Genomic DNA, 13,652 nt, shown 5'->3' on the forward strand with positions numbered 1-13,652 from the left:
TAAATATTAAAAGAAAATCAAGAACATTATTATTTAATAGATCTGTGTTCAATAATAAATAGTGAACATCCTTAACAACCAATATGGTTGTATATAATAATATATAATAATAGCAATATGGTACAAAGAGGAATGTAAATCGTGTCTATTTGATTCGACTATCGTCTTGAACTATATTTACGAGATGAACCAGCCTTGTTCCGATAAACCGTCTAAGACGAATTAAGTACTGTCCATTTAATTCCACCAGTTAATTTTCGTTATCTTTGCAGATACGTATTTCGACCACAACTGTGTGGTCGTCTTCAGTGTCTTGTACTTGACTCGACTCGACTGTACGAAGACGACCACACAGTTGTGGTCGAAATACGTATCTGCAAAGATAACGAAAATTAACTGGTGGAATTAAATGGACAGTACTTAATTCGTCTTAGACGGTTTAATACATTCCACTAAACGAGCTTAATATATTTTTCTTGTTCCGATAATAAAGAGACAAAAAAAATCTTAAATTATGCGTGTTAGGGCTATCTAGACTTAAGCTCTAAATTCATATTATATTCAGTGAAATAGATGGAATCTGAGCCCATCCAACGAAAGTCTTTGAGTAGATGAGCTGCATATGGCTGCATGTTTGCAAGTTTAGCCCCACATCAGTTGGTAGATGTACAATTCAAGAACTATATAATCACACATCGACAGCATGTTATGTATTAACAGTAAGTGTTGATGTAGGCTTGGTATGGTGAATCAAGCTTAAAATTGTATGCTAACAATGAAGTGAACAGTGACAATATATGCATGGTATGTCGTTTTTCATTATACGGGATATATGTAAAATTTCCTAAGTCAATCAGTTTTTATTTTATAAAACCTTCCTTTGTTGTATCGTGTAGATTGTAGATATAACGGATATAACAAAGTTAAATGAAACAACTAGGCTTAATTTTATTATATGTAAATAATTATCAAAGATAATTTGTTTCATTACCGTCGTACAACCCCTCGAATGATAACTCCTCACATCTCTTAATACTGATATCCCGAATAAAAACATGCTACTTCCTAAATTATCAATATATAGATAGACGAATCCAAGTAAAAATAAGAAGACACGACGGTGTTAACTTTGAGAGATCCTACAGCACAGCATAGGGAGATCATTTTAAAATGCTTGTAATAAATTCTAGACAAAATGTAATTAAAATCTGATTGATGTATGATACGGAAAAAGTTCCGAACTCTATGATACATATATACATTTTTGTAAAAAAAATCAAAAAATCGAGATAAGCTTCCAGATATGATAAGAAAATTATTTTGAGCTTTTTAGTGGAATGTCTTCACTTGTCATAAGACGAGTTTATACAATCCCATTGAATTCCACCACTTAATTGTATCTCGACAGATACGTATTTCGACCTCAACAGTAAGGCCGTCTTCAGTGTCTTGTACTTGACTCGACTTGAAGAAATTCCAGATATGTAATTCAGATATTGAAAGATATTCAATTTGCAAAAAAGAGCTAACCGCGGTGGAGGTTGGTACTCGGAGATTCTGATGGCTTTTCCGCAAACGTGACCTTTAAGTGGTCTTGTTGTGTAGGGGTTATCACGCCTATCTAGAGAGTATAGGAGGTTGAGGGCAGTCTTGTAAAATGTCATCTGCATGTCATTTGACTAATTTGTTCATAACTTGAGCATGAGCATGAGCTGGCATGAACATGATTGACCGCCCACGGTTGCTACTCCGTTATTGCCCGGTCAGCTGTAATTACACAGAGAACCAACAGATAAAGTTTGGGACTAACATCATCTTCAATGTGTAAGAACTGGTGACCCAAAAATAAGCAATACCAGCGCCGGCCGTGTCCGAATGCAGGTCAATTAAGGAATGGGTAGGAAAATGTTGACGTGATACTCGCTTTGATAGAAGCCGACGAGTCATCTGTACTTCCACGAGAAATCACTCACACACAGTTTCTTTCGATTACCGAAGTCGGTAATTTTTTACTGAGTTTTTGAACAGCTGACTAAAGTCGGTAATTATTGCAATTACTGAGAACTCGGTAACCCGAAATAATCATAAAGTGTCAAAAAGTACCGATCTATTCAGTACTTGTTTCTACTGACTTTTCGGTAAACTATTTGTTTACTTTTTGAATGCTGAGTTTTTCAGTAAAAATATCGCCAAAAATATGATGCAATAATAGAAAACAAAAATGTTTTAATTTAAATTCAAACTTATCCTTTTCTCCAAAAAAGACTTCTAATGTGCGATGAGAGAAAAATTAAATGTTATCCCAATCACTTATCGTTGCCGTCGTCTTAATGTACAATTTGTTATGTTCTTGGCCCCAATCCGCAGCCACGAGTATGGCTCAACTCCCAGCAACAAAAATCGCTTCTGGTATTTTTTCTAGTGCGATGTTTTATCATTTACATGCACTTTTTTTCTCTGGCTGATTGGAACATCTAAAATCGGATGAGTTTTTTAGTTTGCGGTTGGTCCAACAGCATCGGAAGGAAATGGGATTGGAAAAATGTGGGGCACGATGTCGTTATGAATAAACTAATAACCACGCTGAAATCTGTCAACAAGGTAAGTTGTCATTCTAATTTGATGAAAACTCAGTAACAAAATTGTGAAAACCGTGGTAACAGCTTTTACTGATTTTTTGTTCGATATCAGTAAACCTCGCAGTAAACATCGCAAATACTGAAAACTCGGTACTAAGCATTACTGTATACAGTAAATAATGAAAACGTTTACAAAAAATCAGTAATTTCCAATGAAATAGCTGACTTTCTCGGTAGTTTTCATGGTTTACGGAGCAAAACCGTAAAAAAAATTACCGAACAAGAGAATCGAGAATAAGTGTGATATGGGGTTTATATGTACCATTTTCTTCATAACTTTTAAATGCAATGACCACCGATCGTTATAAAATTCAATAGTGATCAACAAGGCTTTGCCCCCTGTCGAATGAAACTTGTTGCGAGAAAATCGGTTAAGGATTACTATACGAAAAGTTGTCTAATGTTTTTTATAGCTTTTGTGCACACACATAAACACACACACATACACACACACATACACACATACATACACTCGGACAGACAGACATGTGCTCAGCTCGTCAAGCTGAGTCGATTGGTATACACCCAGGTTTTTTTACACGGTTTGGTTTTAGTTGTTTAAGACCTTTAGCGTCAACGAAACAATGCGTTAACCCCACGAAAAAATTCTCAAAAAATCAAAGAAAATTCAGAGGGTATTTAAAAAGCTGTGAATGTTTAGGTTTACCGAGAAATTAATGAATTCCAACCGTGTAAAAAAAGTGTATAATACTATGAGTCTCAAAGGCTTCTATAAAAAGTTCGTTTTCGGAGTGAAATGATAGCCTTTCGGTACAACTTAGTTGTACGAGAAAGGCAAAAACGTTCTTTTTGAAGTTCTAATTAATGAAATAATTTGTGTTCTAAACAAAAAAACATTTATTCGAAAAGTGAACAAAGATTTGCTTATCTTTTCCATCTAACACATTTGGTAAGAAAGTAAGCTAATGGAAAGCCAGGCAACAGCCAATTGATCAGTGAACCGGCTGTTGTCTTGTTTTTTTATCTGCTAACATTGTAATCCCTTTCTTTTTGCAAAAACAAAAGTCTGATAAGCAATAAACCTCCATCCATGATTTGAAATACTACGACTCAGATATTACATGAACATTAGAGGCGTCGCGTGATCAATTCTTCAACCTGTGCACTATTTTAATATTTCGAAAACACACATAAAAGGGACCTGAAATAAAAAAACGAGTCATTTTCCAGCGCGTTTCTCAATATGTTTGTTTATTTTGTTGCATCTAACTGGTTCTTAGCTACTTCTTATTTTCAAAATTAATTCAAACTAAGCTAAGATTAAAAGAGACAGTTCGTAAAATTAAAAATTACTATCATCAGAATCATTTCCAATGTGACAAATAAGACATACATATATCTATTCGGAAATTATTGAGCTGACACTTTCAATTCTAATTTAAGTTATTTCGTAAAGTGAGACGAAGTTTTAAATAGAGAAAAGGAAATTGAAGTATATCAATCATACAATGTTACTAATAATAATTTGTAATTAGCATGTCATATCAGAAAAATAAAGTCTGTACAATAACGAGAACAGGGCTGTTAATCGTTAATTTATCGTTATCGCCGATAAAGTTAATTGTGTTCAACGTTATCGGTTGCTACGATAAAGATGCATCAACTCAGTAATTATCGGAGTTCGATAATTCAACGTTAATTTAACGTAAGTTAACTTGATAATTTTGCAACAATGTGGTTACTAGATTACGAGAAAAAAAAGTTATGTATCATTTTGACAGAAGGCGAGAATTATGTAAACTGATCTTTTTCAAAATTTCTCAATGATGACCCTCATTGTAGCAGGTTGACCAGAGATTATTTTGATTGAAGCGGGACTTTCTAGAAAAATGCTCAATGGCGTATAGGCACGGAACGAAGAAAAACCAAGTGTTCTGTCATTGGCTTGATGGACTATTAATCACTACATAAGTGTTTGGAATATATGGCACTGGCTACGAATACAACGCGGATATTTGTGCTAACCAGACAGACTTGCTTTGAGATGGAGACATATCTATTGAGAACACATGATGATTTTTTCTTAGACAATCTTCATCGTCTAATCATCGTCTTCATAATCAAAAAGATGTAGCTGGAATCGGAATACTTCGGGATTTAGAATTGGGTTTCAACTGCTAAAGAATAATACAGCGACTTGTAGTATTTCATGTCAGGCATAGGTACCCAGTGAAAATACCCTCCGTGATGAATTGAGCACGACTCGGTTAATCTACTCTCTGAGTCATAAAATAACCATTATTATGTTATACATGTAGGCTCTCCGGATCTCCAAAATAGATGTTTTGTGATTCAAACATAAGAAATACGATTCTTTATTATGAAAAACCCAGCGTATCTGTGAAATTGAATGAATGATCATTAGAATGTGTTTGATCAATTTGAACCCGAACTGAATTGCAAGATTTAAATGAGTTACCGTCAACTGGGGGGAAGATGATCATTTTTAAGACAAAACATGCAATAACAATGTGTGTTTACATTTTAAATCGAAACAAATATTTTCAAAACATGTACTGCTATACGTTGCAATAATCAACAACTTTAGTTTTCTGAAATGCGTTCACATTTATTAAAATAAATTAAATTATCACACATTTTTTGAGTAATCTGGTTTGGGGTGAAGTTGATCAAGACAGCTCTACTAAAATCATTATGACCTAGTAGTCAAAATACACAAGGTTATTTGTATGAATGTTGAATTTACTACGTAAAGAAGTCTACAAAGTCAATATTTGAAACGAAAATAGCGTCATTTATGACTATCTCTCTCTTTCTTCCATAAAATACATTTTCATGATTATAATCGAAAAACTCGGATTTCTACCTAGCGGTAACATTACTTGAACGGAGAATATTGTTGACTACCGTTTCAAAAAAAAATTTGGCACTTTTGACTGACACATCAAATGATCATCTTCACCTCAATGATCATCTTCCCCTCAGTTGACGGTACCTAATATTTCAGGGCAATGCTAGAAAAGCATATGGCAAAACCAACTTGTAAATATTATTTTTTTTACCTGCAGGACATATTACAGTTAACTCGATAATTATCGATAAATCAACGAAGACTCGATAACGATAACGATAAATCAACGCTCACTTTATCGTCAATGAAGCATCATCGTACATTCGTTATCGTTATCGAAGATGGCGTTAAATTAACGACAATAATTTATCGATTAACAACCATGAACGAGAACAATGATGTTAGTAGCCTTAACTATTCTCAATGAGTAATTATTCTATTTACAATTTATTTCTTTGATCAATATTCTGGACTGGACAGATGTCGAACAGTTTTCCGTCTGTCAGCATAAACATTTGCTCATAAAAATTTTCATAAATTTGTGTGGACCATTGACATTTGACGTAAATATATTGGAGTTCTCGTAAAAAAACCTTCAGAAATAAATTTCTGAAATTAATGAAATAATTTGTGGCGTTTTTTTAGGTCCCACTTGCTCCGGGGTACCTTAATGAAAAAAACAAAACATCTCCAGTGTAAATTCCGAAAAAATTCCATGTGAACTCTGTCTGAAAATTCAAAACAGTCCCGTGGGAAATACATATAATTTTCGGTGGAAAAAAATGTTTATATTTTCATATTTTTTTTACATTCTAATGAATTTCTTCGACAAGTTCTTCCTTCCTTCCAGTTCTTCATTTCCAAAAGAAGTTTTTCGAATATTTTAAGGAGTGCACTTCAAAATGTTCAGTCTCCAGTTAGTCTTGCGTGCAAAGGCGTAGGATTGCCAATCCGGAGATGACGAGTTCGATTCTCGTTCCTGTCTAGGATGCTTTGGGGTGGGAAACATTCCCGACAACCTAGGTATAGTGTATCCATCGTACTTGCTACACAAGATGGCTGGCATATAAAAACTTTCAATTTATAACTGAGGAAATGGTAATAGAATATACTAAGTTAAAAAGCAGACCAACTTCCAGTTGGAATATGGAGCCATAGAAGAAGAAGAAGACTTCTAAATTTTTCAAGAAAAAATCTTCTGAATTTCCCAGAGATATTAAACAGCCAATGCCACATGAAACACTTTGATATTTCCGTTGATTTTTTGTTTTTGGATTTTTTTTTTCAAATTTGGAATTTAGAAATGAAAATTTTTCGGAATACTTTTTTTCGCTCTTTGTGAATTCTAACACATTTTTTTTATTTTTCCAAGGATTTATTTATTCGAGGCATTATTTAGAATTCCCACGGAAGAGTCTATGGATTATGTTCAAAAAATTCTTTGGATTTCCAAAGAATAAATCTTTAGAATTCTCAAGGTTCATGTTTTTTTCAATTTGCACCATAAATTCCTCCAAAATTTCATCGGGAATTCATTCTTCTTCGGGAAGTCATTTTGATTTCTTTGTGGGTTCAGCTAAACATTGCTTTAAATCTTTACCATGCAAAGATGCACAGGAAATGATTTAGAAATTTTGAGGAATTTTCACATCAGAAAATCTTTAAAATTTTATTTATTTTTTTAAGGAATTCCTACTGGAAATGCTTCAAAAGTACATCCTTTACAAATACTACAAAACTGGGTGGTGCGGATAGAATCGATTTGGTTGTCAAACTGAAGCCAAAATTTTCTATTGTGCCGGAGCCAAACATTGAAGATTGTGGTTATATTCGTTTCTGATCTAATATTGAGAAGTATTGTTATTATTTTGGGAAAAAATAAAAATAAACTTTGTTTGAGTTTTGTATTCTTTGTAACAAATATTCTCACATTATATTTCGAGTGGAAAATTAGTGGGAATGCAATTAAAAAGCACTCGTTACGAAATTTCACGAGATTCAGCAGCTGATTGGAGCATCGATGTATGTAAACAATCGTAAAGTCATGTAGAGTCTAGCGCATTTGTGCGCCCTCATGCAGCGTGGAAAGAGAAATTCGAAGAGCGGGAAATGTTTGACAGCCAAGTAACTGCAAAATAATTTTGTTTATGGGAGTGATTTCAAAATATCCCTCTGCTCGCTTGAGCGCAGAAAAGCGGCTCTATCCGCAGCACCCAGCTACAAAAGTACAATTTTCTCGTTATTTCCACTTGTAAAAACATCGGAAAATTTATTATTGGTGTTTCAGATAAACTTTTTTCGATTTTCTACTGGAAAATCTTAGGAATTTCCATCGGAAAAATTTTGATATATTCCAATAATTTCTTTTGGAAATTGAAAAAAAAATGCTGAAAATTTCTAAGAATTTCTTTTTGAAAACGAAAAAAAAATTCCATTGGAAATTCAGAAGAATTTCCTTTGAAGATTAATTAAAGTTGCCAAGGGTTTTGAAAAAAAAGCAAGCTGGATTTTTTTCTAATTTATACTGGAAATTCATCGAAATTTGATGTTTATTGTAATTTTCATCGTAAATATGCATTTCGGATTCTTCATGCAATAAATGTTGGCAATAATTTCAGCTTAAGAAGCCTAGCTTTTATGATATTGAATAATTAGGTTAATTGATCGAAAAATTTAATAATGCACCAAAATGTTCTAAATGCACAAAATTCTAGTAGTGCGTATGCAAAAGGTTATGACAGAGAGAAGCTTGCATTAAAAAAAAATCAACATGAAATTCTAAATAAAATGCTTTTTAAATTCATAAAAGGCAAAAATATACAAAATTCTCATGAATAAATCAATATTAGCAATAAACAATTACAAAAAAATTTAAAAAAAAATATTTTTTTCCACAAAATTTTTTTTTTCCACAAAATCTCTATTTAAAAAAAATGAGATGAGATTTCCTTCCTGACGATTTAACTCGCGAACGGGTTGACCGATTTGCAAGATTTTTCCCTAATCGATTCGTTTTGGGATCCGTAAGGTTTGTATATATACAAAACGTTGGTGCATTCAACGGGGAAATGTAAAAAGTCATTAAAATGCAATTTTGGGTCAGCTGTCGAGGAAAACAAAAAAAAGCACGGAAATTGATCTAGAGTGCGGTGCTGCAAATAGTTCATTGTGACATTTGCAACACCAGGGCAATGCTGGGTTTCTTTCACATCAATCAAATTTCCATTAAAAAATACTAAAAAGCAATCAAATTGAAATTTTTTTCCATGAACTTCAAACGCTTTTAAAGAAGGGGTATTCTATGGAAAAATGCTCAATTTTATTGCTTTTTTATATTCTTTAATGGAAAATTTCCTTTTTTTTCAATGCTCTTTATTGATTTTTTTCGTGAAAAGATTTTAATTTTTTATAAAAAAAAAAATATTTTGTGGAAAATTTTGTAATTGTTTATTTCTTGGCCAAATGACCACGATAACCACATGGGGGGAGGGGAGTTTGAAAATCTTCAAAAATATGACCACGTGGTTTCTGGATGGCCCCTCACCAGTGAGCCCAAGTACAGAAATTCTTCTACCACCTCGATTTTGTCCCCACCGATAAAAACTCGTGGTGTGTGGCTCGAGATTTCTTCTCTTGAACCTCTCCGTATCATGTACTTCGTGTTCGATGTGTTGATGACTAGTCTAAACCAGTTAGCTCCAGTGAAACCAAATAATTGGAAGGACTTAGTGAAAATCGTATCACTCCACAATAGGACAGTCCCATATAAAGGAGTGACCAAAACGTCCAAAACTACCAAAAGGTCAATTTTCGATTTGGGCGTGTAAAATGTGATGAATACACAGTTTATAACCTTTATTTTTATAATCAGGGCAATTTTTTTTAGATTTTTAGGGAGGGGTGGGGGCATTACAACTAGCCCCTCCAAGAAATGAAATTTTTACGTTTTCTGGGAAAACGGACAACTTTGTCAAATTTTTGTCTCAAAAGTAACATATTTATATATCGTTACAAAGCTCTTAAACAGATCTATGCAATAGGCTTGATAATGTAATAATAGCTCCGTCCAGAATTTAGTTTTTAGTAGTTTTCTAAAAGCATATTTTACGCAATATTTAACAAGCGAAACAGTTTAGAACCCCACAATACTCCGCAGTAAAACAACATGCAGTACACTGATGAATTCTTAAGCTTTGAGGACCATGAATAAAATTCTGCCCAAATGTGCCATTTTGTAAGATACATGAATTTGAAAAAAATGCTCATTTTTGCCTTTCTCGTGTATTAAGTATACATAGAAACTATATGATCGCTCCAAAAGCATTTAAAAGAAAGCCCGAACACCCAGTGTTTTATATACCGATCGACTCACTTCGACAAATCGAGGTGTTGTCTGTGTGTACGTGTGTGTGAATGTCTGTATGTGTGTGAGCAAAAATGATCTTAACTCTTTTTAGGCACATATACTAAACTTATTTACTCGCAACAAGTTCATTCGTCAGCGAATATTGTTCCATTATTCCCTATTAAAAATAGGCTGGATCGGAATATGGGCTCAAACGTTATGACCAAAATACAGTTTCTCATAATGCACGAGAAAGATAACATTACCGTTAATCAGGATTGAATGGTGATTGTTGCAATCCAGCTTATCGTCCTTTTTGTAGATAGGGCACACGACACCTTTCTTCCACTCCTGCGGCAGAACCTCATCCTCCCAAACCTTGGTAATTAACATGTGTAGTTTTGTACCTGAATTCAATACAATACAATAATATATATACAATATAATATACAATATAATATACAATATACTAATACAATTATATACAATAATACAATACAATTAATGGTATTCGTCAATGAATTATGCAATACACTAATTAAGGCTCTAGTTTTAAGATAGATTTCTTTGCATGATCTCATCTTAAGTATTAAGATAGCAATAATAATATTTTTAAGCGATAGTTCACAAATTCTAGGATAATAAACTTTAGCTGTAAGCAATAAAAAATTGAGCACAATGTTGGGCAAATATTGTGCTTCCAGTTGAAAACCGAAGTGAGCTCTCGCGACGATTGAGTTTTTCCTTATTTCCTGATGTCGCAACTGCATCGCGACTAGTGCGCATCTATGCCACCGCCGTGCGCCATGATGCGCACTAGTCGCGACGTAGTTGCGACAAAAGGAAACGGGAGAAAACTCGATTGTCGCGAGAGCTCACTTCGGTTTTCAACTGGAACTACAATAATTCATGTTAAACTAGGGACGTTCCGATACTTCCGATATATCGGAATATCGATATTTTCGTTTCGATACCCGATATTTTTATATCGATATTTTGCTTTCAATATATCGGTCATATCGATATTTTTGCTTTCGATTTCGATATTATGCATCCCAAGATAAACACTCAGATCGTGATCATCTCAATCAGCCTCCGTTGAATTGCGCTGGAGCGCGCCCATTTAATTTACACACGGCGGCTATTCAACTATGGCAACCCCATTCGGCGGTTTATTAAATTAAACAGCACAGACTCACACCCTGTGTAAAAGCTTATGGGCGCGCTGCTGCGCAATCTTTGCTTGCGCGTTATCACCGCGAAGAGTTGAGCGTTTAAGAAGAGCGCGACAATATATTGAATCAGAACAAAATAGCACAAAAAATAGCATAGTATTTTATGGAAGAAAGTATTTTACAATGGATCTTAAATGCTGTATTTGTAACGGTTTAGAGGATTTTTTCTCTGTAGCGCTTTGGATGGTGTGACGTATGCGCTGCCATCAAGAGTTAAAGAGAATTTCTTTAAAATATTACTACGGGTATTCTGATGAAAATTTTGATTTTTTTTCTGATGCAACATAAATTTGCGTACATTTTTATGAATTCCCGTGATAATCGAAGAAAATTTCCTGCCAAAATTCAAGGGAATCCCTGGCAAAAGCCATGAACAGAATAACAAAACATGATATGGACTTGATTGATATAAGAGATAAAAGAACAGGCAACAATATCCTAAATTTGCACCGAAATATCATTTAAATATCAAGATATGCTATGGATAAGAACAATCTAATGGCGCATGATATTGATCATTTCTTACAAATGCACCCAGTTTTTTTTACGCGGTTGAAATTCATTAATTTCTCGGTTAACCCGAACTTTAACAGCTTTTTAATTACAACCTGAATTTTCTTTGATTTTTTGTGAATTTTTTCGCGGGGTCAACTCATTGTTTCATTGACGCTGAAGCAGGGACTAATACCGGGATCTGGCACTCGGAATTTTCTGGTGTTGCGCTTAAATCTCATTCGGTGTGTAGGAGTCCTAGGTATACAACTGAAAAGACACTAAGCAGATGCTGTCAGTTATCAATTTTTCGCATGATTCTTTTCCGTGCACGCATAACTGACAGCATCGATGTTTTTTTTGTTTTTTCTCCCAATCGGTCATTACATTTGTTACAAAATTATTCCGAGTTTTTGAGTGAGAGTTTGCTGTCCGGAACTAAATTGCGCCAAGGAGTACACCAATCGGAGCCATTTGAATCGCTACGTCCGGAAGACTAAAGACTCCACATCCAACCAGATTCGATGCAAACATCTTTCTTGCACCAAAACCTTCGCCACCGAATGCCATGCGACGGCACCAAGACCTGAAGGACGTTCTCGGCAAAACATGGATCTGCGACAAATACGGCGAGCAGCAACATCTGTTCCACCATACTGGGCAGTATCCGCACCGATGTCAACACTGTGATAAGGGTTTTATGAACCCGAAATCATTGCGATATTATCAGACAAGCCAAGCTATTCACAAGTGTGATTCGTGTACGTCGGAGTTGGATGCATCGCTCACCAGAAGCTGCAGCACATGACTTTGTATCAGTGCGATATTTGCAATCGAAAAGAACCCCAAATCACACATCCAGGTGCATCAGAAGAGTCACGAAGGCGGCAAAGAGCAGGTATAGTGTTCCAGTGCCATATGACGGATGTTCCAAATTTACGACTACGACCATAATCTGATGGCCCATGTCAAATCTAAGCACATCGGTGTTGAACTTAGTGTGTAGATTAAAAAAACACCTTAATAAAGAAATAAAAAAAAAAAATAAAAAAAATCTAAGCACGAAGGAGTCCGGAAATACGTCTGCAACGTGGAGGGCTGTGGCCGGATGTTGTCAACCCAGCAGTAATTGGCCCATCGTCAGCGGATACACGAGTCGGCTGCGAAGACTGTTCCGCGGATGAAGCTGCCACCAGAGATGCTTGTGCACGTCCGATTCGAACTACAAGTGGAACGGGTTTTATCGATCAGAGTCCGGACCGGAGCGGCTTCCGAGTCGGGAGTGAAATTTAGTGCCGTGTTGGCGACGGTTCTGCAAGGCCAGTTAGCCCGGATACAGGATCAGGTTAGACGGCTGCAGGAACAGTCCGGTTAGTGATAAATCTGTTTTGGATCATTGTTTAAGTACTTATTTATTCTATCCCTTTTATGAATTAAAGTTCTATATTTTATCGAATTTCCCTTGGAATATGAATCACTGTAAGAAAATATTTATTTCATTATTAGAGAAAAATGCTTATCTAATCTTCGGTCAATTTCATTACATAGTGCATACACTCCTGTACCTATATACACGATCCTATGCTAAAATGTGCTCGTTATTCTGACTAAGGCCGAAGTGTCAAGTGGTCTGTGCAGTACTTGAGTCTTCTCCATTCGGCTCGGTCCATGGCTACGCGTCGCCAACCACGCAGTCTACGGAGGGTCCGCAAGTCATCTTCCACCTGATCGACCTACCTTACCCGCTGCTCACCTCGCCCTGTTGTGCACGTCGGATGATTGTCGAGAACCAATTACACCGGGTTACTGTCCGACATTCTGGCTACGTGCCTGGCCCACCGCAGTCGTTCGATTTTCGCGGTGTGAACGATGGATTGATCTCCCAGCTCATGCAACTCGTGGTTCATTCGACTCCTCCCAAGGGGTAATTTACCATTCGGGAAAATGTGCCCACGGCACATATGGGCACACTTTCACGGCACATATGGGCACAGCTGAGCTTCCAGTGTCAAGCAAGGGTGTCATATGTGTTTGAAATGAAACAAAACTGACATAAACAAACACAAAACTATTCTGCTGAGGGTGTCCATACGTGGTTCCGTGAAGTT

At 35.6% G+C, this 13,652-nt stretch overlaps 1 pseudogene; it reads left to right on the forward strand.

The window, feature by feature from the left end:
• The first annotated feature begins 4,254 nt into the window (after positions 1-4,254).
• On the forward strand, positions 4,255-13,201 carry LOC134210396 (zinc finger protein 431-like; annotated as a pseudogene).
• The last annotated feature ends 451 nt before the right edge of the window (positions 13,202-13,652 follow it).

This window comes from Armigeres subalbatus, chromosome 2 (genome assembly GCF_024139115.2).
Source record: "Armigeres subalbatus isolate Guangzhou_Male chromosome 2, GZ_Asu_2, whole genome shotgun sequence".
In the NCBI taxonomy this organism is placed as follows: domain Eukaryota; kingdom Metazoa; phylum Arthropoda; class Insecta; order Diptera; family Culicidae; genus Armigeres; species Armigeres subalbatus.